The sequence below is a fragment of the Cyprinus carpio genome, chromosome B23 (genome assembly GCF_018340385.1).
Source record: "Cyprinus carpio isolate SPL01 chromosome B23, ASM1834038v1, whole genome shotgun sequence".
Taxonomy (NCBI): Eukaryota; Metazoa; Chordata; class Actinopteri; order Cypriniformes; family Cyprinidae; genus Cyprinus; species Cyprinus carpio.
Genome location: NC_056619.1, coordinates 20,648,647 through 20,676,124, shown reverse-complemented (window position 1 = coordinate 20,676,124; position 27,478 = coordinate 20,648,647). Strand labels below are relative to the sequence as shown.

General features: G+C 35.0%; 1 long non-coding RNA gene across 8 annotated transcripts in view; it reads right to left on the bottom strand.

Moving 5' to 3' along the window:
* The window catches only part of LOC109083764, a 60,390-nt gene extending 34,773 nt beyond the window's left edge, over positions 1–25,617 (bottom strand). For 3 of the 8 annotated variants that reach the window (XR_006158202.1, XR_006158201.1, XR_006158198.1), the window contains exons 1-5: positions 25,485–25,617; positions 24,079–24,232; positions 14,541–14,593; positions 11,867–12,000; positions 7,320–7,368 (exon numbers count right to left, since the gene is read on the bottom strand). This is a non-coding gene — a long non-coding RNA (uncharacterized LOC109083764). Of the gene's footprint in view, positions 1–592; positions 3,179–4,154; positions 4,726–6,446; positions 6,974–7,319; positions 7,369–11,866; positions 12,001–14,540; positions 14,594–24,078; positions 24,233–25,484 lie in introns of those variants that run through there. The other 5 variants (XR_006158200.1, XR_006158204.1, XR_006158199.1 and 2 more) reach the window with 4 other exon arrangements.
* Positions 25,618–27,478: the final 1,861 nt, after the last annotated feature.

Sequence of the window (27,478 nt, the reverse complement as noted above, 5' to 3'; positions counted from 1 at the left end):
ATTTAATCAAAAACCATCAAATGAATTTCCTTTTCAATGGACGTGACCAATTTTCATTGGTCATTTTTCATCTAGTGTCATTCTTAAATGCAACAATGATTTTTCACAAATCTCTTCATGTTACTCAGAAATAAGGGGTTGTAAATCAGGATTATTATAAGTAATGAAGACACACTGATACTTTCTTTCCACCGTTAAACACAAAAGGAGATCTCAGGTGGCATCTCTAAGCTGCTATTTTCCATACATGAAGAATGTATGGGGATTGATACTACCAAGTTCCAAACGAAAAAAAAAAAAAGTACAACATATATATATATATATATATATATATATATATATATATATATATATATATACACACACATTTAAAAAATTAAAAAAAAAACACATAAAAAAGGTAGTAAATAAAACAAATCTTAGTGTAGTATGTTTTACAATAAAATAAAATTTCAGTCTGCTTAAAAAAATTAACAAAAATTCAGTGTTACTTGTCACTTCTTTGTAATTATTTATTAAATTTACTCGCAATATGCTGGTGTAAAGTGTTTCAAAGTAAATCAGTTTTGTCTGAAAAGAACCGACCAAAATTTATTTAATGTTTAGCACAACAGATTTACAGTATCCAAAATCCACATTCGTTTTGTGAAAAATAGAAGCCTAGGATGTTGTTTTCTGTTTTACAGAAGTACAAGGTTAGAATGATATGAGAGTGAGTAAATGATAATAATAATAAGGGTAAACCACTTCCTATTGTGAATACTAAACTTTTAGATTAAAGTGCCACAGCTTTGAGTCGAGGCTCTCAAGACCTCAGCACCCGTTCTGCTGCTAAACTCAAAGGCGAATTTGTGGAGAACCAAAAGGTTTTGTAATTGGCCCTCTTCACTTTTGCTCCAAGGCCAGCCAGACCTGAACGCTTCAATGGTAGGCTTGCCTGGGTGAAATGTCTGCCAAAGAGATGTTTTCACCCTGGAAAGTCAGGCAACTTTGGGGTCAAAGCTGTCTCCTGTCTGGCTAATTGGATGAGTTTGTAGTCAGAGCTTGGACAGATTGAATCATCAAGCTGTTCCTTTACAAAGCTCCAGGGTTTTCTCTCATTGACTGTTAATGACCACTCCGTCTCCACTGCGAAAGACTGCGGAAAGTCTTAGCTCTTCTTTTATTTGGGTTATACAGTCAGACAACCGGTTTCTGAGAAGAAAAAAAAAACAAAAAAAAAAAACACCAATGCATGGAGGTCACTGTGGGGAAGTGGACGCTCGCTAGCTTCAAAGGGAAATTTGGACCATGGTGTCTGTTCTGCTGTGAAGACAGAGCGAGTTCTAGCATGAATTATTCAGTGTTTGTTAGAAATTGGGCGACGTTCACTGTGAGCATAGATTTCCTCGCCAACTGAAAGCCCCCATGATGTACTGTGCATGAATGCATCTTTCTTTCTGAACATTATTAGGTGTAAAAGAAGCACTTATTTTCATTCTCACATCTCTTTCATTGCTAGGTTTGTGTAGAATAGAAAAAAAAATCAATTTGCTTCTTTCTTTCAAACAAAAGGAAACAGCCGGTCTTGGCAGTAGTGCCAGGGAGGAGTGCGACCGCTGTGGCCAGGCTCCCTGCTGATTTCCTGACAAACCTAGCATTACAGGACAATCACTATTCACTGTGTAAGTCTCCCAACTGTACTCTTAAATACAGGGTGAGTACACACTACAGAGAGATTTTAAGAGTGATGTTTCAATTCTGGCAAAATCTAGAGAGAAGTAAACTCAGTGGAGAACAATTTTAACATGCAGCTTAAAGAGGTTAGGCAACTGACAGTGTGAATTAGTATCTTGTAAGAATGTGCTGTAAAGACATAACCTGATAATCTATTTATATATACATATCTATTTCTCAGTTCCATATTGGGGATCTTTCATCTACATCACACGGTGGAAGAACAAACAAATAAATAAAATTTGTATTTATAAAACATAAATCTCCTTTTTTTTACAGGGATAGCTGACTGTTACTATTTATATCAGGAAATTGCTTTATAAATTTAAATATCTAAATACAATCAGACTTCTTACTTACTTTATAGTGCATTTTTAGCTTTTTTTCATGAGTAACTATGACTCTACACCTGTAAAAGCCACCCAAACTTGTACAAAGCTCTAAATAATTTATTATAACAATAACAGCTCTATTACTGCTACAGCTAAAATGCTAATAGAAATAGGAATTAACAATATATGGAAAAATAAAAATACTAGTAGTATCGATAAATATAAACAAAAACAGTAACCCCAGTATAGATATCTAGTTGCATTTATATTACTAGCATATTGCCTGTTTATTAGTACATAAAATTAGTACATATTAGTTTATTAGACTTTTGCCTCAATAAACTCCTAATTTGCTGCGTGTTATTTGTTAGTAAGGTAGTTGTTAAGTTTATGTATGAGGTAGGATTAAGCGATTTAAAATATGGTCATGCAGAATAAAGTATTAATGTGTGCATTATTAGTACTAATAAACAGCCAATATGCCAGTAATGTGAATGCTAATAACCAGATAGTTAATAGTGAGAATTGACCACTAAAATAAAGTGTTACCAATCAAACCAAGCTGTAATATTATTTAACAAAATATGATTATAAAAACAAAATATTATTGTGATAATAAATGCTATAAGTCATATCCAAAATATACTACATTTCAAGTCTTTTAAAGATTTAGCTGATGGTATGAAGACTTTGGAGCTCGACAGCCCCAGTCCTTATTTACTTTTTATTATATTAAAACAAACAAGAAGTATATTATTCAAAAACAACCTTGTGTGTTGCACGGAAGACAGTAAGTCATATGGAGCAACGTACATGTGAGTAACAGAATTTTCATTTCTGAGTGACCTATCCTTAAAGGCCAAATGTAGTTTACACAGTATTTCCAGTCCAGGATCTTCTATGCACAGTTTTCCACAAGGTCTACATGCATCCACATGACCTCTAGCCTACTGCATGTAGCCTAGAGAGATTTCCCTTTCATTAGTTTCCTTGGGTTTGTTCAGCTCGATACCTGCTACAGTGTTAATGAACCCGAGAATATCCAGCGTGTCCTCTAGAGCCCTATGCCCTGTTCAAACACCCACCTGAACCAACAAGGTGAATCATCTCTCTGCAAACACCTGATGACTCTGAGAGAAAAGTAAGATTTTTCCAATGAGTACTTGGATGCAATTGCAATACACATGAAAATTGCAGAATGAAACTTACAGAGACCTTCTACTATACTGCAAATAATAATAAAAATATATATGTATTAAATAAAAACTATAATAGTATATAAATAACACTGCAAATATTTCAATTATAAATCATAGTTTTATCTTAAATGGTGCAGAAACAATTTTCACTCACAAATTGCTAATATCACAATTAATAACAAAGAAATGGCAAGTAAAACACCAAATAAAATGTGACATTTTAAAGCAGAAAAACTGAAATAGTATTATCTTATCTTATAAAATTCCAATATTTAAAAATGTGAAGATTTTTTTTGCCTCAATTATGTATTAAAAAAAAAAATAATAATATATATATATATATATATATATATATATATATATATATATATATATATATATATATATTTTTTTTTTTTTTTTTTTTTTGCATTGTAAGGATATTATTATAATGTTCAACAAATAAATATGATAATTAATAATAATGACTAACTGATGAATAACTTATTTAATATTATACTATTAAAATTATAAAATATTATATTTTCACAATAATGCAGACAGATTCATATTATTCAAAATATTTTAAAAAATATTTTAACTGATACATAATAAATGATATCTGAAACTGTGCTATTTTATTCAGTGTAGCACAATTAGTTTTTTCTTGAAATCATTGCTGAAAGACACCAGCATTGCAGGTCACTAAGGCTTCTTACTGTAACTAGATTAGCAAGCAAGTCTACCTTTGTCAACCTGTTAAACCAGCAAAAACCAGCAGGAATTTGGACATGCTAGTCTTTTCAGCAGGGCTACTGTGTGGGAGGCTTTTGCAAACATTTCTCTCAAATACTGACAAACCTACCAAACATCTAATCACCACACAGTGAAGCTCTCGCTTGCAAAGTTGAAGGCTGTACTTCCTCACCTTGAACTCAATTACTCCACTTTTGTCTTGCGTCAATGAGTTTGAACTTCCCCATTCTAATTCTGTCCTCCTCCTCCTTATCCGCTGCTCCTCTCCCTCCCATCGCCGACAGCTTTTCAGAAGTAGGCCGTGAGTGGGAGCTCCTTTCATATACAGACAGTTTGCAGGCCCTGCTACTGTACAGGGCTCCCAGAGGGGCCTATTATCAGTGACACCAGACTCCAGCGTAAAGGATCTGCAGAGCAGGGCAGAATCAGACGCTAGATCCCAGCACTGGCTCAGTTATTAATGCTGCTCGTTGCAGCAGAGGGCATACAGTATATGATGTCATAACCCTCAGCGCACATACAGCCGCTGGACTTACAAACATGTTTAATCTCACCGTGACAAGGAGAAGCTCAGAGTCAGAAGGTTCATGGTGCACCGCAGATGACCATCCACATGTTGATGGAAAAGGTCTTTCCTGAACCACTTGAGGTCTGTGTAGATTTATTTCCTCCACACATTTGCTCCAGGGTGAATCTCACAAAACCTGTCAGCAATGTGTCTGGGTCATATTTCACTCCAAATTCTAAAGGAAAAATGAAATACTGAAATAATATTAAATAAGATTTACAGTACATGTAGGACAAATAAGATTTTGGATAACACTTTACAATAAGGTCAATTGGTCCATTACTGTGAAACATAATGGTTCATTACAGTCTTTCAATATGACATTTTTGTTATTTGAAATGAGCTGAAAAATATAATATGTAAGCAAATCACGGCTGAAGGGGTTGCAGGCACTCCGCTTCGCATCCTGCCTAAAGCCGCCTTTCCACCGTCTCTGACAAACGACAAGCGACAGACCGGAAGTCATTCATTTCCAATGGAAAGTAATGCGGATCATATGCGCATGCAGAAATTTCAAATCCGATTTAAGCTTCGGATACGTTCAAATATTTGAACTTCTGCAGCTAGACCATATGCGACTGCCCGACCGGATGTGATGTATTCTAATCAAAACTATCGGTGCAAGGTCAGAATTACCAATATTTTGTACACTTTAAATTTATCATTATTTACATTGATTAGTCCCATAAAACCTACTGTTTTTATTTTGGGGGGGTCATTTGATTTGTGACGATGCATTTACACATTAATTATATTCATAAAAAATTTCCATTTTACGGTAACGGTTGCTGCACGACCAGTTTGAAAGTTCTGTGTGACTGCCAATAGAGGGAGAAATGTGACAGTCGTGTCCGAATGTCGTGTGCAGTCGCCCTTCTGTCGTGATTTATTCACGATACAGCACGGCATTCTCGTACCTTATTGCTTTTACAAAACGGTGAAGCGGTCATAGCTGTGCTGTATCGTGAATAAAACACAGCTGCTGACCAATCAGAATCGAGGAATGGAACTAACCGTTTTATAGATATAAATGTATAAAAAATGTAACAAAAATAAGTGAAACATTAGTAATAGTTATATTAAATAGTGATAAAATGACTAGTAATAGTAATATAAATTAAAACCACATTAAAACATTAAAACCACTAATAAAATGACAAAAGAAAAATTAAAATATATAATATATAAAATAAATGTAAAAATATAAAAAATAAAAAATGATAATAAAAATTTACTTATTTTTAAGTAAAAATAAAGAATAAAAAGATAAAATAAAATTAGAATATAAAAAAAATTGCAGGATTTAGACAATATGCATATATAGACATTAAACACAAAAATTGCAACAAAAACTGTAGGTATATATTTTTCTTTTTAAATAATTATATACGTATCATTATTCTTTTTTCACAATAATGCAAAATGGTTATCACTTAAAATATTTAATTTTCTAATTAATGAAATGTGATGCTAATAAAAAATATGTATTGAATTTAAAAAAATATATATATAAATGAATTATATAACTAAAAATGTCTGTAATTATGCTAATTGGGTTGAAAATATGCTTTATTGTTTTGAACATAATGACACAATTCAGGTACAGCGGTTCTAAAAAAACACACTTGTTTATGCATATATATATATATATATATATATATATATATATGTATATATATATATATATATATATATATATATATATATATATATATACATATATATATATATATATATATATATATATATATATATATATATATATATATATATATATATACATACATATATACATATGTGTATGTATATATATATATATATATATATATACATATATACATATGTGTATGTATATATATATATATATATATTACTTTTTCATTTTTTTCTTTAGATTTTGATGTGAAATGTGACCTGGACATTGTTCTGTGAGATTCATTCATAAATGTTTCTGCTGGTCTGTTGCTTAACCTCAAATTCTACATTCAGTATCTCACAGTTTGTTTACCTCAGCCGATTTCTTCTCAGCAACATGTGCTAATTACTCTTTAGAATAAGAAAAGCTAATTCTGTTAGCCCTGAATTAAGTTAATTGCCTTAATTGCATTTGATCCCATCATGTGGCAATCTATCTCACTCCGTATACAAATTGTTGACATTCAAACTGCCAATATGTTCTTCTTTCCTCTATTTCTTTTAAAGGTTGGCCATTATCACCCAATCCTTTGACCCAACCAGAGAACTAAATCTCACAAAAGGCCTTGAGGCCTCCAGCAACCGTCATTTCTCTCCAATAATGGTGCGCAGTTGTTAAGATGCGGTTATTACGCTGACAGACGAGTCAACCTCAGTACGCAGATGTTGACTCTCCTCGCCCGTCTGCTGAGTTGTCTGAGTGGCAAGAATGGCTCAGAGTCAATTAGCTAAAAGAGAGATGATGAGAATAATCATGGTGATGGTGATAACAATGATAATTATGTTGACAATGGTAATGACTGAGGGGGACAGCGTTTAGAAACGGCGAGGACGCTTTATTTTAAATATCACCGATTTCTCTCTGTAGTTACAAATGACCCATCTTTTGTGCAATGCACAAAAGTCTTTTTTGTGCAAAAAGACTCTTGTCTTTTTGTTAGTTTGTTTTTCATTCTCATTAAATTATTTTTTTGTCAGGTTCTATACAAAGATTAGGGTTGGTTTAGTGTAACATTGCAAATATTTAAAGAAACGGTTCATATAAGAAGAAACATCAAATTATCATTTACTCACATTCATGTAGATCCAAACCCACTGAACTTTCTTTCACGAAAGGAAAAATCTGAAAAACATTCATACATGGGATGCAGGTTTAGAATGACATGACAGTGAATGAATACTGACAGAACATTTATTTTTGGACAAACTCTCCAGGTCTTTGTAACATTGAGTGTGCATTTAAAATGCAACATGTCAAGTTACGTTGAGTGTTTGCTAAAACGCTGATAAAAACCACTCAAACTCTCTCTTCAACACTTATTTGAGGACTATAAAAAGCATGTGCTTAAACCAAACGCCTCCTTGATATGCTGCAACCTTCTTTCTTCTTTTCATCTCTGTTTCATTAGGTTGTACAGTAAGAAAAAGTGACTATGACAGCTATAAAAACACCTGCTTTGAGCGCTGCTTAATTTATTTAGTTACCATGGCAACTCTCTATGGCATGTACAGAAAGCTGTGCTGTTTTACAGAAAAAAGTTAATTTGTTGCAAAACGTGAAAGTTAGTGGCAGATGAAAAGTGATACTTTTCATAACACTGGTGTAGAAAATGACATTAAAAATGCATTTGTATGCTACAGGAGAGAATGTGGATAGTCGTCACACTAGTGAATATTTCTCAGGTTGAGTTTATTTTAATTAATAAGCATATAAAAAAATCAAACATGTCTGCCGTTATTAAATGGGGCATGTTGTCGCACGATATTGAATAAGTAGTCACAATGGAATAGGCATATTATACTGTAGCTAAATTTAAACACCATACAAATTAATTAAACACACAACACAGAGACAGACAAGACAGAGTAGGTTACTTCTGGTATGAAACAAGATCTCAGGACTCTCAGCTTTTAAAAACAATAAATAAAAAAAAAAAAAAAAAATCAAACAATAAATACCACTTTGTGGCTCTTTGATGTGTCGTCACTCGTGACAGATCTCTGTATTGCCTCAGTTCAAACACGTGAACCAATCGTCTTTTCATATTTACTTAAAGCACGAAATGAACATAAATAAACATCTGAAAGTATTTTATTTCAACCGCTGAACACACCATTTTAAGTTTAAGTCCAGCAAAGTTAATCTTATCTCCTGTCTAATTTGTGGTTAAGGCTAAAAGGGATAAAAGCTGCGGTTACTGGGCATGCACATTTACATATTTTCAGAGCCAAAAATATATATAAACAATATATTTGATTCATTCCTGAATCAAATCCAAGGACAAACATAATGAAATAAAGTTTAGTAAAATTACACATTATTACTAATCAAACTTTGTATCTGTTAATATTATTTACTGGACCTCAGCTAACATGGAAATTATGATTTTTTTATTAACTTATCTTAAAGATACTATAGTGCTCATTGTTAATTAAAATTACTTAAAGGGGTCATATGAAGTTGCTAAAAGAACATTATTTTGTGTATTTGGTGCAATGTGTTTATAGTTTAAGGTTATGGTTTATGGTTTAAGGTTAAAAAAACAACAACATTATTTTCCACATATTGTACATTATTGTTTCTCCTCTATGCCCTGCCTTTCTGAAATGAGTCGATTTTTACAAAGTTCATCGTTCTGAAAAGTGAGGTGTGCTCTGATTGGCCAGCTATCCAGCGCGTTGTGATTGGCTGAATACCTCAAGCGTGTGACGAGGTAAATGTTATGTCCCTTACTGTTATGTCCCCACTGTGATGCCGTGTCCCAGCGCAACGAGAAAAAAACAAAACCCATTACAAACAAGCCATTTGTTGCATCCAGCGGGGACATATTTAATGATTATAATGAATTATACTGTCTTTTTATGGTTTGCATTGCGCATCGCATAAACATAAAACCATGTCTGCATTTGTGTTCGGAGAAAGGACAAACAACAAGTGCTACTATACACTGCTCAAAACTCACGTTTGAATTATCAGTGGCAAATTCTTTAAATATGAAAAAGTACTTACAGGCTGTGAGTCAGAACAGCCGGCATTGCAGGCTACTTTCCCAGGTTCAGGGAACAGTCCACCATAAAATGTGTTGCACACACATGAATATTTGAGTTGAACTGTTCTTGAACAGTGTTGTAAATACAACTTAACCACTGATTTCTAGTTGTGTCCTCTTTTGGAAGGCCAAACGTATTTTCACGTTCACAATGAAACAACAGACTCTCTATGACATGGCGGTGGCGGCAGCAACAATACTACAGCAAGAATCAAAGTTACACCTTCTTTCTTTAAGTGAAGATTTGGGTGGCCTTATGCAAATCTTCCCACACAGTGACGTAGACATGTGGGGGCATGTTTAAACGAGGTGTTTCAGGAGGGCGTGGATGAGTCTTAACTTTTATAAAGAATATCTCTTTTGGTTTGAGACTTTAGTCTTTGCAACTTTAGGGATCCTATCTATTCATGAACAGCTTGTAACACTCCAAAGAGAAAGGAAAACTTAAAATCACATCATATGACCCCTTTGACAGTTAACTAGTGTTAACAAACGACCTTATTCCAAAGTGTTATCTGCCTGTCTGTAGTAAATTAAGGCAGTTCTCAACTACTGTAGATGTTTAAAACCAACCATACAAGAAAATCATTGCTAGAGAAACCCTTAAATAACAATGAGCCCCAGGCTGCTTTACATGCTAGCATTTACCTGCAGGCAGTTGTGCCTCATTTCTTTCTCGAAAAAAAAAATAAACTTCAAAGACCTTATAGCGTTGAACTCTCCCTGAGCCACTTCTATTCTCCTGGATGCATTTGGCTAAGTTTGGCTATGCATTCAGGCGAACAGGAAATGGCTTTGGATGATAAGGTTGCGTTGATGGCCGGGAAGTGAGGATGTGCGGTGGCAGCTGAAGAAAGCTGAGGGAGGACAATGACAGGGCAAAGCAGGCCCATATGGATGAGGAAAGTAAAGTTCAAACGTTTCAGGTGCCATTTCCCCATTACGATTATCACCCCTACACACGCTGATGATAGAGGCAGATAGAGTAAGCGTGTGTTTACTGCCAATATTGCTTTTAAAATACAGCTGCCCTTCAAGGCCTTTGAAGATGGCCATGACATTTGGAAGGAAAAATCTTAAAGGAATTCTCTTTATTGTGATGGCTATTGAAAACGACAACAGCAGCATATTCAGTGGCACACGGGGAGCAGCAGCGTCCCGCCATGCAATTTACTCAGTGGATGTCACAGTCTTACAGCATTTCACAAACTACCCTGAGAAAACGCAGGAAAATATCAGCAGCACTTTCTGCTGCAATGACATTCCGCTTCAGTAATAGGCAAACTATGTACAAATCTTATTTCATTTTGTTTGTGTTTTTTTTTTTTTTTTTTTAGTCTGCAGCAGATTCTGTTTAATCACAGTCATGTGTAGTGATTTTGTACTATTCCTGTGCTCTCGTGAAGCTGAATATACCAGACTTGGCAGAGAATGTGAAGCACTTTGTGTGCTCACATGGTGAATGTGTAAATCTTTGAATCTATTTTGATATTTGGATCAGAGTTATCTTTATGTGTTTATATTTTGCACATGCAGTCTCAGTGAAAACATCAGTGTATCAAGCAAGCCAATAACATATTTACAGACTCATGTTTTCTTTCAAAAACAAATTCTGGTAAATGTTTATGACATCAGGCCTTCTATGCAAAGATATTTAAATAAAAATGTATTATTTTTAATTATTTTACAACCAAACGTCTTATATTTACAACACAGCACAATGAAACATAAGCACAATCAGCTCTAATTTATGCATGAAAGGTGAAAATTAAGGTTAATATTTAAAATTTAATTAATATTAATATCAGTATTAAATTTCATCTTTCATAAAATGGAGCTAAAAGTGCTTTGCATACAATACTATAATAATAATAATAATAATAAAAATAATAAAATAATAAAATTATTAATTATTATTGATGTTGTTGTTCTTAATACTAATAATAAGAAATTATAATAATAAAAACAATCATATAAAAAATAATACATCATCTGTCTGCATTGTTTTTCATGTGGACCTTAAAGCATCACAACATACAGTACTTTTACTAAGTTATGTCAAATTGCCTGAACACATTATTCAAGTATCCATTAACCATGTTTTATTCCAATTTACTCTCTAAGAAATGCATAAAAGCCACTCTTTTTTTTGCTGTAGCAGTTGTCCAGTTGGTTAGTTTACTCTTGAACATGTTTTCAGTCTCTTTCACATGAGCTGTGGAGCTGATTGATCCCCTTTCTCCAACCCCTCCATCCATTATTCCACCTGATCCCTCAATGAACTCTTTTCACATGATTCGTCTGATTGTTGCCCCCTCTCAAACCTTAGTCTCTCACTTCCTCTATCTCCTACTTCCTTTCTTCTCCCTTAAACAGCTCCCACCTCAATTAATCACCTTCACCCATCCATCCCTCCACCTCCTCTTTCCCTTTATGAGACACTTCCAGTAATTGCACTGTTAGCTTAAGGGATGGCCAGGACTTTCCAAAGCAATCAGTGTGATTGGACGGGACTGCACCACTTGGCGCCTGTGATTTGATGTGATTGGATAGGGTTCCTGGAGGGCTAACCTGAAGGAGACGGGAGGGGATCAATCCGAAGGTCTGCAGGCTCCTGTCTGAGGCCTCGAGGCTCAAAGTCATTAACGGGAAGAGAATGTGTGACTTTCAACCATCCAAGTCTTCATATCGGTCATTCCAGTGACCTGGAACCAAAAAGAAAGTCGTTCACATCTTAATGGTGCATCTTGGTACAGACATACACCTGGAAGAGGTTTTTTCATGGTTATATGACTCATAATTCTGATAATTCATGGAGAATAAAATATAGGACGCTGAAACTATGATGATATTGTCAGTCTGCAGCAATTGCACCAGCTGCATAAACCAGCTCCTAATATATTCTGTGGTCAAGCTTGTTTTGTGTACATCCATACCACAAACACATCTTAAAGTTGGTCTGTTGGTCCACAAAGCTGGTTTACACTGCTCAAGTTAGACTGATTTACATTTATTAGAAGACGCTTTTTAATCCAAAGTGACTTACGAAAAAGGAACAAAAGCAAATTTGATTGATTAGAGGGATTTTGACCAGCTGTTCAACTACCAAAATGTGGCCAAATACATCAGCAGACCACCATAGGCTGGTGTGTTGGTCTTGAATGGCCACCAAAATACTTTGTAGTGTAGTGTTGGGTCTGTTTTGATGGTTTAGAAAGGATTTGGAGCACTTAGGAGACTTGGAGACCAACTAGCAACTAGCTAAACCAGTTGAACTTAAACTTGACCAGGTTTGGTGACCAAATATAGCAGCAAACCAACTTAGTCTGGTGTGTTGGTTTTGAATACCCACCAAGTTACAATCCAGTGCTCAAGTTGGTCTGGTCTGATAGTTTAGAAGGGGTTTTAATGCCACTTAGGAGACTTGGAGACCAGCTGGCAAACTAGCTAAACCAGCTGAACACCAACTTGAACAGGTTTGATGGCCAAATATACCAGCAAACTACCTTATTCTGGTCTGTTGGTCTTGAATAGCCACCTAGATGCTCTCTAATGCTCAAGTTGGTCTGGTTCGATGGTTTAGAGGGGTTTTTGGGACTTTGAAGGCTTGGAGAGCAGCTGGCAACTAGGTAAACCAGCTCAACCTAAACCTGACCTGGTTTGGTGGCCATATATAGCAGCAAAGCAACTTAGGCTGGTGTGTTGGCTTTGAATGGCCACCAAAATGCTATCTAATGCTCAAGTTGGTCTGGTTTGATGCTTTATAGGGGGTTGTAGGACTTGGAAAGCTTGGAGACCAGCTGGCATCTAGCTAAACCAGCTGAATCCAACTTGATGGGGTTTGGTGGCCAACTATACCAGCAAACCACCTTAGTCTGGTGTGTTAGTCTTGAATAGCTGCCAAGATTGCCATCTAGTTTCTCAAGCTAGTCTGTCTTGATGGTTTTGAAAGGGTTTTAATGGTACTTAGGAAACTTGGATATCAGCTGGCAACTAGCTAAACCAGCCGAGCCCATCTTGATAGGATTTGGTGATCAGTGATACAGACAAGCTTGAACCAGTTGATAAACAAATGACCAGGGTGGACCAGCTGGAAACCATGCAAAACCATTTTCTAGAAATGCTTCAAAACCCCTTACCTGTGTTGGTGTGCTTTTTCAGACCATATTATTTGGCTTTGCACACTGTATTGTTATTTAGGGAAAGTGACATTACCATGCAATTCCCTGAAAAAATGAAAATGAAAACATGCCTACGCTATACGAAAACGTTCCCAGTACTGTTTTCAAGGTACTTGGAAGGATAATAGTGTTGCGTGTGTGTGTGTAAATAAGGAGGATGAATCAAGGGAGAAAAGAAATGAGCGGGCGAGAGAAAATAACAAGAGAAGAGTGCAACAATAAGCCCGAGCTGCACAGGCACAAATTGCCGTATCCAGCACGGGCTCTGCCATTACGTCTTAAATGTATTGAAAACTGCAAGTGTCCATGCAGACCTCTAAACCAATGCATCACCATGGCAACCAGGCCCACAGTAAAATGACAGTGTCTCTGTGTGTTTAGGAGAAATTGTGTGCAAGTATTGTATGTGAAGTGCTCATATAGAACATCTTTACTAATTTGCACCACACCAGTCTCCTCACAATAGGCACAATGTTATTGATGCATTATTTTCGATTTACAGTCTGAAGGACACAGCGGTGCACTTCAAAGATGCTACCAAATCACAGCGCTAAATGATTGTGTTGAGAGTGCATTTAAAATGGGTTTCTGCTGTCCTTTAAAAGCGCTAGAAAACAGCAGCTGCACATAGGAGAGATGTCAAAAGAGTGAAACAATGTCAGGAGTTTTGAAAACAACAACACCTGATCATTTATTCATATTCACGCCAATCAACCCTTTCAAATAAAACACATTCAATCTTACAATGGTACCCAGGATAAAATGTTATTGTCTTTTACAGAGACTTAATGGACTTGTTCAAGTATGTTTCATATAAGTATTATTTTGACTTGGTTGTTTATTTTAAAAGGCCTTAGGAGAAATAAATTAAAAAATGCATAGTTAAAACACAGATGAGAGCACAAATCCATAAAGATTTAAAAAATGTAGCTCTAACAGGTTTCAGACGAGTCTAATGAGAAATATTTGACTTCATATTGAGATCCCAGACTATTCATTACGAACTTGCACAATTAATGAGAAAACATATGAGAGCTCTTTAAGAGCAATGTAAGATTACTCACTTCTCAGGAGAAAAAGCTTCAGTTTGGTTGTCTCTGCTGTGGGAGTCTCACTGCTGTCAAAGAAAAACAATTGAGAAACATAAAATGCTAACATGCATGTAATGTTTATAATATATATAAATGTGAAAATAGGAAATATGGTAACTATTTAGATAGTAAATATTTGCGATGTAATGTATCTGAATGCTAAACTATTTTTTATTATTTATTATTAGTAAATTATAGGCTTTGTACTTCAGTCGCGTTCCAATGGTGACACAGAGGCGGGCGCGCTTATGTTTGGTTCTCTGTATTTTATTTTGATAAATTACCAACTGTGCTGTCAAGTTAGCAGTGTTAGAACTGATGTGTTTTTGGTGTGTGTGAGTGTGTGTGTGTGTGCGCGCGTTTCCGTATTCCAGCAGAATTAACTTTAAACATATTCATATTAATATTTTATTTGTGTACACTCACAATGAAAACAAAACATTGTGCTTTTGTAAAATAAAGAAAACAAATTGGATTTAAATTTTTGCCATTTGAGTTTACTTTCTGTGAACAAATTAAGCCTGTCAAAAAAAAAATCAACTGAAACTCAGCATATATAGGCTTTGTTACGTGTCACACTGTTTTTTTCCCCCCTTTTTTAACTGTAAACTAAATCAAATATATTTCAAGAATTTATTCCTTGTATGTATGTATGTACTGCAGATTTTATATATATATACATCAATGTAATAATATTTAATATTTTCACATCTAGGTGGAACAAATAGTAATTTGCACTACTGTCTGTTCAAAACAAATGAAAAGAAAGTTTTTTTTTCCCCTGTTGTACCGAAATCATATCAAACCGTGCCCCCCGAACCAAGGTATGTACCGAACCATGACATCTTTGTACCATTCCACCCCTAATATATATATATATATATATATATATATATATATATATATATATATATATATATATATATATTAAAATATTAATATATATATATATATATATATATATATATATATATAGTTTAGAAATCAAACTGACATGTTGTGGTTGCGAGACACTTGTTGGTCCAAATAAAGAGGGTACAGACTTATCTTTCATGGACAAGCGTTTAGCGAATCATGCGTTGAACTCGGCAAGATTAAAAAAACAGTCCTATGAGCACACAACAAAAGGTTTGAATTGTATTGCTGTGGTATTGTGGAAAAAAAAATATTTTAAAGACTGATTCTTCACATCATCATCTTTCGGCAATGAAAACAAAAGAAACGTGCTTTCACAGCGCAGAACACAGCGCCTTCTCGGCATGATGTAAACACACTAACTAGAGGAATTTAGTTAACTAGTGTTTGTGGGCAGGTCAGAGTGTTCGTATTTCACGAGCAGGCGGGGATTATGCAAATTACATTTTTGCATTTAGCAGACGCTTTTATCCAAAGTGACTTACAGTGCATCCAGGGTTTTTTACCTAACATGTGTTCCATGGGAATTGAACCCACAACCTTTTGCGCTGCTAACACAATGCTCTACCACCGAGTGACATGTTACAGATATTTTTCGAAAACCCATTTGACCTGCTCTTTAAGATTTGTCAAATTTGTGATCAGCTAATCTTTTGTGTAAGAGACTCCATCTGTGATTTTTTTTCCCCCTACAGCCCCAGGAGGTCAAAGGTCAAGTCCAAGAACTGGAGGTCTGAGGTTAGAAAGAGTTAATCACAGTCAGTTAGGCCAGGCTAACCGTGTCACTGCAACTCTCTCTGATTTCATTTTACCCCCAATCAAGCAGAGCGGCCGGTTCCACGCTGCTGCCTGACCCCCCTTGTGCTGGAGTACCAGATCAGGTCACAGCACGACTGACACATTTCACAGTCATTATAAATCTCTGGGGTGGGACGTCCATCGATAGATCTATCTGATGAGGAGGACTGCATCTTCAGTGGGCTCGAGAGATGAATTAAATAACCTCATTTTAGAGAAGCAATAGAATTTGGGTTCATCGTTTCAACTGGCGAAATAAAAATCGAATTGACCCAGTTCAATCCAGCAGCACTGGTGTGTTTAATGTATTTCAATGAACCGTAAATGAGCGCAGTAAATGAGCAGGAAAAATCAGTGCTCGCAATGGACCAACACTGAAGTTTTCTTCATTAATATGGACTGTATAGCACACACGCAGAAACACACACCTGTCCGTGTTTGACAGGAGATGCATAAGTGGTAATATAGGAGAAAAAATGACTTTAGATTAGAAAATACAAAAGCAGCGGGTGGTCTGCCATCAGTATGCGGTTGAAAGAAGCCCCAGACAATTATCTATTGATTACATTTGTAAATCCAACAGTGCAATTTAATGGGCTTTAGCTGGTAATAGGAAAGTTTCTTGGCAAGAAGGAAACACAGATATTTTGTTGAGAGGATTAGTTTAATCTATTACCCTCTGAAATCACTAGGCAATTACACAATTGTCTCATTAAGAAAGAAAGACTATAAGCGGGAACACTGGCGATTATAATGTGAACCTTCTAGTATGCTCCAGTAATCCCAGCTGACATGTTGACACCATAAGAGAACTTATAGTACAGGTCATAGCAACAGCAAAAGTCAGACTGTAAACATAAACTGCACTGTAAAGCATGATTGCAATCTTAAAAGTGAAAATTAAAAAAACAAACAAACAAACAAAAAAAAATGCTACGGTAAAGACCTGTTTGGGATAGTTCACCCAAAAATAAAAATTCTGTCATCCTTTACTCACCCTCAAGTTGTACCAGAGCTGTATGAGTTTCTTTCTTCTGCTCACAAAAAAAGATAATAATAAGAATAATGATGAAAAACACACATTATAATAACAACCAATTACTTCCATAATATGAAAAGAAAAAAAAAAACTGTTTCTGGAGGTGAAAAAGAATAAGTCATCTTACAGCGAAAAACCATAAACTGAATCCCCTGTGTTTCAGATTTTAAGATTATTGATTGAAATAATTATTTCTTATCATTTAAGTACATTACGGTTTTGTGTTACATCCTATGGTGTTAAATTAATGTTTATGGCATTATTTAAGTGTCATGTTTGTTACTATGATGGTGTTTTGTATTTGTGTGCAGCTTCTATATATTAATTTATGGAAGCCCGTTTCTGCCACTGAATAAAAAATAAATAAAATAATTGTGTCTTTATCTCGCAATTCTGACTTTTTCCTTGCAACTGAGAGTTTACATTTTGCAATTCTGTGCTTTTTTTCTCAGAACTGCATGATATAAAGTCAGAACTGTGAGTTATAAAGTATGAATTGCATGATATAAACTCGCAATTGTGAGAAAAAAGTCTGAATTGCGAGAAATAGTTGCATTTGCAAGAAAAAAAAAACTTCACTTTTTTCCGCAGAATTGCAATTTTATATCACGCAATTCTAACTTTTCTTCTCCCAATTGTAACTTTATGTCACACAATTCTGACATTCCTTCGCATTCTGTCTTTATATCTCACAATTCTTACTTTTTTCCCTCACAATTGGAAGTTATAATGTCAGGATTATAAGATGTAAAACCACAACTGTGAGAAAAAAAGTCACAATTAATTTTTTTATTTATTTATTTATTTATTTTTATTCAGTGGAGGAAACAGTCTTTCATATGTACTGTATTTACCTCAGAGTGTGTAAAAGTGACTTATGACAAGCTTTGATTCATCACGTGGCTTTCCCTTTACCACTTGTGTTTTTTTTTTTATAGTGGCTGTCAGTGTATTATTATAATTGTACAAGGCAGATTTTTGTATCTTAAAAGTTGGTATATTAGCATTACATCAATTATGTTGTATATTGTAGACAGAGATTTTTATGTTTATATAAAAACAAGGTGTTGTGGGTCTCTGTCATGTTCAGCTCTCAATGCAGTTGTTTTATCATAAACCTGGAGAAAATCATACATTCAATCATTTGTGAAAAGCGTAATTCACCTCACAAACCACACAATTGCAGTGACTTTTTTGCTAACCAAATTTCAGGATTCATTTCTTTGCAGAAGTGCACTACAGTGGCAGAGGCTTTTGGAAGTACCTGAGCCTGTGTCCTTGGTCAGCATAAGGCTCCATGGCAACAATGATGCGCTGTATAAAAATGTCATTTTGACTCATTTTTATACTATTGTGCTTGATTTATTCTAGTTAATGCAATGTGGAAAATAAAAAAGAAGAATTCCGACATCCACATATATGAAAACAAAAACAGATTCAAAAAAAACAACAACAACAAAAAAAAAATATGCCGTCTGCCATTGGTCACATACTTCAGAAGGTTCCCGCCCCCCAGCTCACACTATCGGTTGACCCAATAGCTTTGTTGCATGATAGACAGACAACTTTGTCATTCTGTCTCTAAGCTACTTATAAGTATCCATAATATATGTGACTAATCAAACTACCTCTAAGATTATTTTTTAGTCCTCAGGCTACAAATCCCATTCATACATCTATCCATTGCTCGCATGCTAAACATCACACTCAAGACCAGCTTTTGAAGCTTAATACAACAGGAGCATAATAGCGCATGAGCAATGTGAATGACACAATTAAGCACAACCTTGAACTTGCAAGCTGGGTTATTTATGACGGTGGTCAGATATAATTATACATTGATCGAGTCTCCTGACAGCCTGTGGTGAGAGTTAGATTGACCCTGCATTGGAATAATACCGTCCTAATGAATGATCAGTGACACACAGAGATGCTAATGCCACAGAAGTTTGTCCGTTTGGTACGGAGAAACGGCAGAGGAGAGAGAACGATTAAGCATTCTGTGTGATCATTCTTTTGAAATTATGGATCTGTCATGAGCAGACAATACCACTGACAAATACTGTAATGGGGTGACATCAAACCGAAATGAGAGCACGACAGCTGACAAATTACACTTAGGGCTCTCTCTCGCTTTTTAACCTCCTCCTTTTTCTCTTTTACCCTTTTCATCTCTTTCATTGCACCTTACAACTTCACATTTTGTTCATCTTTTAAATCAGAGGTTCTCCTAAAATTGAGCATCAGGTGTAAATTCAAACTCAGCATAAATATTTTAAAAGTTGAATTTATTCTGCCAGCCTAAGTACTGTAACTATGCAAAATTACATTATTTTTGAAAACATCTGATTACTTATCTTACTTTTTTACAACTTACTGTATTATCAAGTTTCAAGCATTTTTAAAAGATTTAATAATGTTTTTTTTATTCACTTTTCATTGTTTTTGAAAAAAGTCTCTTGATCATCAATTTTGCATTTATTTGATCAAAAATACAGGTAAAATAGTAATATTATTGTTCCAATTTAAAATGATTTCTATTTTAATATATTTTATTTCTGTCATGCCAAAACTGAATTTTCAGCAGCCAATCTTCAGTGTCACATAAAAATAACAATAAATAAATAAAATACATTAAAAAAAAATCATTCTAATATGCTGATTTGGTGCTCAAGTAACATTTTAAAACATTTTCTCAGGATTCTTTGAATAGAATGTTCGAAATAATAACATTTAATTGAAATAGAAATCTTTTGTAACATTATAAATGCACGTCTTTATTGTCACCTTTGATCAATGCATAATTGCTGAATAAAAGTACTATTATTATTATTTTTATTATTATTTTACTGACCTCAAACTTTTGCACAGTAGTGTACATCCACAGTTGTTTTGTCCAGCCTTTCCTGTGACAAAACAACTGTGACAGTAATGAGAAATGGTGGGGGTCAGATAGCTGAAGGTAACATGAGGTGTATTCCCATTTTGGACACACACTTCACTCACGACCGTATTGCTTATGGCTGACCGACCCCTCTGTCACTTCTCTGCTCTTCCTCTCACCAACTTGCAGACCATATAGACCACTGAGAGGGGAGAAAAAGGGAAAAATGGCACTGATTGCAAAGCCGTGACAAGAGAAGCCATCGATTTCAGAGTGGAATTAATGAAGGTCCAGTCAGCGCTGACAGAGCCGTGGCAGCTTCAGAGGAATTTTATTGAGCACTTTGCACTCGTGGCTATTAGACTAGAGATAAAGTGTGTCCAGTGATGACAGAATAAAGGATTCAAGCTGTTAAAAAGGCATTCATTAAAAAACAATTTACACAAACGCTGTTTTACAAGCGTTCGGACCATTGTTTGATTTCACCCCAAATCTAATTGAACTTTGTCAAAACTTTAATGTTTAATGCACATCTGACCATTTATTTCAGTGAATCTTTTGTGGAACTGAAGTTTATTACATATCTGGATGATGAATCAAACCAAACGTAAGGCTTTATTTTCAGTCAACCACACCCATGTGCCTTTATTGTGACAAAATCCATGAAACTTGTATATAATTTTCTGTTCAGCTTGACAGCATGCTATTAGAAGTCATATTGCTCTTTTTTTTTAAGTAATACTTTAAGTCTAAAGTCATTTTTTATTTTTTGCAGAGCAGTGGGGTTTAATTCAGTCTTGAAGGTCGAGTAAAATCAATGCATGCCAAAAGTAAAGCATTAGTTTCATCATGCTTTAAAAATACTGATAAAGCTTCAGAAAAACACAACTAGCTGGGAGTCATATCCAGCAAAACAGCAGCTGATGTGAACTGGTAAGAATGTGAAAAAGATTTTCTATTCATAGTATGCATCTTTATCAAACTTAATCTGCTACAGACATGAATGATTCCTCAAATCACGTAGCTTGTTGAGGAGAGGTATGCAATTAGTTTCCTATGTGATCTGCCTGGCAAAACAGATGAAAAACATCTGAAAGACAGATTTGAGGCATAGTTAGGGGACCAAAATGCCTTCTTAGACTTAGGCCAGTATGGTTGATGCACAAATTTCTGTATTCAGTAAAACAAATGTCTTTAAATACAAAGCTGTTTTACTCAAAATGTCTTAAAAGGAGCTACCAAAGATGAGTTTGATCTATGTCAATCCCATATGCTGTTTAACATCTAAAAGCTTTATTTTCTTCTTTTCATTAACATTTGGATAATAGCTTAACATGTACAAATGACCTTTTCTTCAGAAAGTGACAATCATAAATAGCTTATACTTTTAGCTAATTAACTTTTTTATTCATTATTAAATTATCCATCCATCCATCTTAACAAATAAAAATCTTATATTGCTATACAGTTTTATTACAAATATAGGCCACACAAGGCCACAGACAATACAGTGACTGCATTACATTACATTTCTAAGGTAAAATCTAAGGTACTTAGTAAGGTAACTAAGGTAACTTACTGTAATTCACAACCTATCATGGCATATTTCTTACAATATACAAGTCAATTCATAATTAACAAGTGTATAATCACAGCAAAAAATTAAATGCATGAATAAAATAAAACAACAATAAAAAAATGTTCTTTATTTGAATGTCAACTTTGGATAAAAGCATCATCTTAAATTTTATTTAAATAAGTTTGTTTTTATAATAAAATAGTGAATTAAAGACTGAAACATCATGGACCCTTTTTTCTGTACAGACTATGATGATGCATTTCAACAGATATTAACATCCTATATATATATATATATATATATATAAATATATATATATTATATATATATATATATATATAAGTTAAAAATTTTTTCATTTCTATTATTTTTAGACTAATGTACATTTAACACTATACTTTGTGATAAATTACCCTGAAATGAAATGACAGAAAAGTAGTTTGCACTGCTGTGTGAGTGGTTTAATACAACAACTGAGGGAGTGACAGAAAAGTTGACATCTTTTTTATCTTCTGACCAAATTAATCCTATATCCCCGACCCTTTTCTTTTTTGTACGGTCATAGAAATGCGATAATGTTTTACTATTGGAGCAAATGTGAATGCATCAATTCTATTTGTTGTAATTTCCACTCACACCTATAGAGGTTTACTCAACTATGATGACTTCCACTTGTGAGAAATCTAACTTAGTACTCTGAAAGACTTGCTGTATAGGCCATCTGACAACCACAGCCAGCAAAACACCCTGTAACATTTCCATTCCAGGTTAGGGCACCACTTACAACACTTATTATGATGGGTATAAAACTGTTCCAAGCCTGAAAACAATCGTAATAGATGAAGTTATTAACGTCTGATGGCTATTTACCCCAGTGTTTTTCTCACAAACATTTTATATCTTCAGTCTTCAATAAAACACACTAGCTCTGAAATACCAATAGGATTTTCAATCTCAGCACCTGTCCTTGATCTCCAGCACTATACAAATGCAAAGCCATGATTTATTTTTCCATTCCCTGTCAGAAAAAGAGCTGCTTGTGGCATCAGCTGCAGTGGCTCCACAGCTGGACCTTTCATACCATAAATACATCCTCCAAAAGAAGGTGCCAATACTGATTAAGGAGAAGAAGTGTCCCACTTTGACCTGGATTAGAGAGGTATTAGGTGGAGTGGGCTGTGTGCCGCGAGCCATCTCCCTTCATCGCCGCTGCTAATGCGGAGGCATAGCTCTGCTCGCATCTAAGTGTTTCATTATGGCGTGAGCGGAGATACCAATTTCTCTCCCCATCTCTCCCTGCTGCCGACTGCTTCTCCCGCAGAGGGGGGAGCAAGCATGACAAATTGAAATAAATGAGAGTGCAGAAAAGGTGGTGGGGGAGGCCGCTGGTCTGAGAGGTTGGGGGAAAGGAGGAGGTGGGACCCTTTTTACATGCATCTCACTCTTTCTCTCTTTCACTTTACTTCTTTATCTTCTCCTTGTTTGTTGAATAAAATAATGACATACACTTGATTGTTATTGTCCATGACCTTCATCTAGCGATGACAGCGGTGGGATAGACAGGGGCCTTCTATGGCTGGATGGTCATTTGTGTATACTGAAATCTTTGTAGCCTCTATTTCTCAGATAGTTCCTTCACTAGTGTTTGAAGATCAAAAAAGTATGTTTTTCTTTGCCGTCTTGGTTTGAACTTCCATATACATATAGTGGACGTGACTAGAGATCTCAGTGGCAAATGTATGCTTTTGATGCAAGAAAAGTTTGACTTGCTCATGCCAGCAGATGAAAGACGTTCAGTTCAGTGGGATATAGAGGAAAGCAGTCTGTGTTTGCCAGTAACAGTCTATGTAAAACATTTTTGAAACCATGAGTACATAATGCATCAAATCAGTGGTGAAAAAAGGATAGTATATATATATATATATATATATATATATATATATATATATATATATATATATATATATATATATATTATTCATATTCATGTTCATTTAAGCAAAATAAGTTAATTGTTCTTATTTCCTTGCTCAATTATGATATTCTGGAATATTGTGGTGGGATATGGGTAAGGTTAGGGGCAGGTTTGGTGGTATGGTTAGGTTTAAGGGGTAATTATAGATTAAAAAATGAATTACAGATGACGTACAATGTAAAATTTTGGAATTCATACATGTTTGGAATGACTTAAGAGTGAATAAATGATGAATGTTCATGTTTGGGCTGAACTATACATGAAGGTAGTTTTGGAACAGTATCACACAAGCAAACATCAAGGATTAGACCCCCTACTTACATCAGTTTGTGTGATGATGCTGATCTAAAATCAGCTTTAGCAGCTTATCTCATCAGAACTCAATCCAGATCATCTAGTGTGGTGATGGCTGAAGCCAGAGATGCAGGAACAGTGTGGATGGATGGACTGAATTGCATGGATCAATCCTGCCACACTGAGAGTGATGAGAAATAGTATAGTTAAAAATAACACATTACAGTACATTGTGTTATTCCTAATTTCTATTCCATTGCAATTTGTCAATAAAGAAAATAATAAATAAAAATAATGGTGTGAATTACAAATCACAAGTCAAAAGTAATGTTTTCTTCAAAAGTAATTTAAAATAGAATAGTTAATCCAAAAATGAACATTTCATGAATATTGACTCACACCCTCAGGCTATCCAGAATGCAGAATGAGTTTGTTTCATCATCAAAACAGATTTGCAAAAAAAAATATATATATATATCTTAAGTTTAGAATTCTGATGGCACCCATTCACTTCAGAGGATCAACTCATCTACATTTATTTTCAGCCAATTTTCATTTTTAGACAAATTATTCCTTTAACTGCAAAAACAAAGAAATCTGAGAAATCAGGGCTACAGAGATTTCAGCATACACAAACAACTATCCAGCTATAAAGGGCCCCTGTCTATCCCACCACTGTCATATTTTAATGACCTCAAATATGACTGCATCAAAATCTTTGAAAGACTGTTCTTCTACAATCTAAAGCTCAATGTTGCTGTTGTTTGTTTTCACAGAAAAAAATGGACCAATTTCATTTTAACTTGTTTACGGAATGTTTTTCATCAGCTACAAAAGAAAGCGATCGTTGTCAAATATTTATCGAAAACTCTGTGTAAAGAAAGAAAAAGTTGCTGCATTGATTTAGATAATACATTAGCACTGAGCCAAAGAGAGTCTGATTGTCTTAGCAACTCTTATAAAGACATTTATCTGCGATTCTCTTTGAAAATATTCCTATTAAGCCTGTGAGAAAATCATTCCCTGTAGTGTCCACTATCTAAATCTATGATGTCTATGTTTTTTGTGTTGCACAGCAGATAAAAGGCATAGTGAATGAGTCTGAAGTGAACAGGGCTGGAATTAGTAAGCTTTATGTGTCTGAATTGAGTTTTTAATTATTCACAGCCTGCTACTGAGAGAGAAACATGTTGAATTCACATTGTCAGCGGCCCCTTTGTTTTTTATGCGTGTGAGAGACAAACAAAACATGAGTGAAATGTTCAACTAATCCAAAGAAGATTCCAGAGAAAACATCTGTCGACGTTCAAGGCTTAAAAAGAGGTTTATCTGCTAAACGTTGTGCGTGTGTTTTGCTTTGAATCAAATCGCGTCACAATTCATTAGACGGCGAATCAAACGAAGCTTGTGCAGTGAAGCGCGAGCTCACTCACCGGCTCGTTCCGGAGTCCTGGGAATCCGGAGTTATAAAAATATCACATATTGGTATGCTGCGCAGACAGATCCAGGTATAATTTAAGATGTGCACTCTCAGTATTCACTGACATCAGCCCTCCCACATTCCCAAAGGTCTCTCGCTCTTCTGTGGAAAGTCGCGAGCGCACATTCACGTGGCGGTGTGCTCTAGTTACCACAGCAACCGGGCCGAGGCAGTTTATTGTATATTCCGCGCACAGTTCCCGACTCCTCCGTCCTCAACAAGTCAAAGACACTTTTCCCCCGTTTAATTCTGTACTAAAACCACGAAAAGAGTTATTTTCGCCATTGGACGCATCTGGAATCTCATAGACGAGCGTCAATCCAAAAACACCAGCCTCCTCAATGTAAACAACAACGATGACGATGCCACAAAGGTAAACAACTCAACTCATTCTTTTTCAGTTGCTGTTCTGGTAATGACAGAATGATGCAAGCGTCTGAAAACGGGCATCTGTGACACATCAAACAAATTCAACACAACAGATTTGTTGTTTTATGTGGCATTCATATGCAGTGGTTCAGCTGGAGGAGTGTGTATGCTGTCAGAAGTTGAAACGGATGTGTAGAGTCACTGAGATCGAGTCGCAAGCGGGGTTCTGAGGCGTGAACTGCCGGTCACACTGGCTGATGAAGGCAATTAGAGGTTTGCCAAATGTGTCACGTTGCTCTGACAAGGCTGACCTATCTGGAAGACTCATAATTGGGATGTCAAGTGGAGGTAAAATAAGCTCAACAGTTAAGGAAAGTTCTACTGAACTTCTATACTTCTACATTTAGATTGAAGTATCAAATGTCTGAGAAGAATATGTGGCCTTTTAGGAGTGTTTAATTTCTAAAAGTCCACAGGGCCTTATTTTTTTATTTTTTCAACTAGCCTACTAGAATAGAATAACCTTTTGTAGTTCCCCAAAGAACCTTTCAGTGAACATCCTTTTTTTTTTCTCTCAGTTTGAAGAACACTTTTAAAAATCTAATGAACCTTTGTCCACTATAAAGAACCTTTTGTTGATGTTTTAGGTTCTCCATGGAACCAAATATGCAAATAAAGAACCTTTATTTTAAGTGTACATTGAATATTATTTTCACATTTTTTCCATCATTTTACAAAATTAGACATCAGCTTGATTGGAAATTATGGATAATATAAATATTCTGCTAATACTGTATGTTATGTTTACAGTGATTTGTTTTTATTTCCTTCTCACATCACGTCTTATACTTCATCTCAAGCTCTTCATTGACACTCTGTCTCCACTTTAAACAAGTGCATTACCTTTCAAAAAATTAATTACACAGAATTTATTTGTTGTGCTGTGAATGGCAAAAAAGGGTATTCACAATTTGTGTAAAAATGATAAAGTTCTCAGACAGCATTGATAATTATTTTAATCTTTATTTATTTTAAGGGGAGACACTTCAGGCAAAAACAGTTTTTTCATGCACCTGTCAATATTCAGATTTTGGGCTTTTTGGCTTTTCATAAAGTGTTTTTTCAGACTTATGGAAAGAAAACATCCAAAAGACACTGTTAAGTGTTTCTTTTATAGGACTTTATCTATTTGTGTCAATAGATTTCTATTACAATACATATTTTTAAAGGCCGTTTTCTCAAATGAGTTTTTTCTCCAACTCTGAGCCATAAATCTCCACTTCAGTGGCACTTACACACACCAAACCTTACATATTTATTCCTGTCTATATTCTGAAGGTTTTTACAGAGGGATTTGTTCGTATATAATTTTCTTGAATATATACTACATTTTATTCCCCAAAAAATGGTGAAAATATATTGTTTTTTAGCTGTTCAAAGTATTTTCTGAATTATGGAGTGACAAAAAGAGATACCCAGAATTCCTTCTGTAAAAACATTTAACTCTAATATGTCAAAAAAAAAAAATTAAACAAGAATTTTGAAACTGACTTCATCCTGTGTTTAGATTTTTGTACT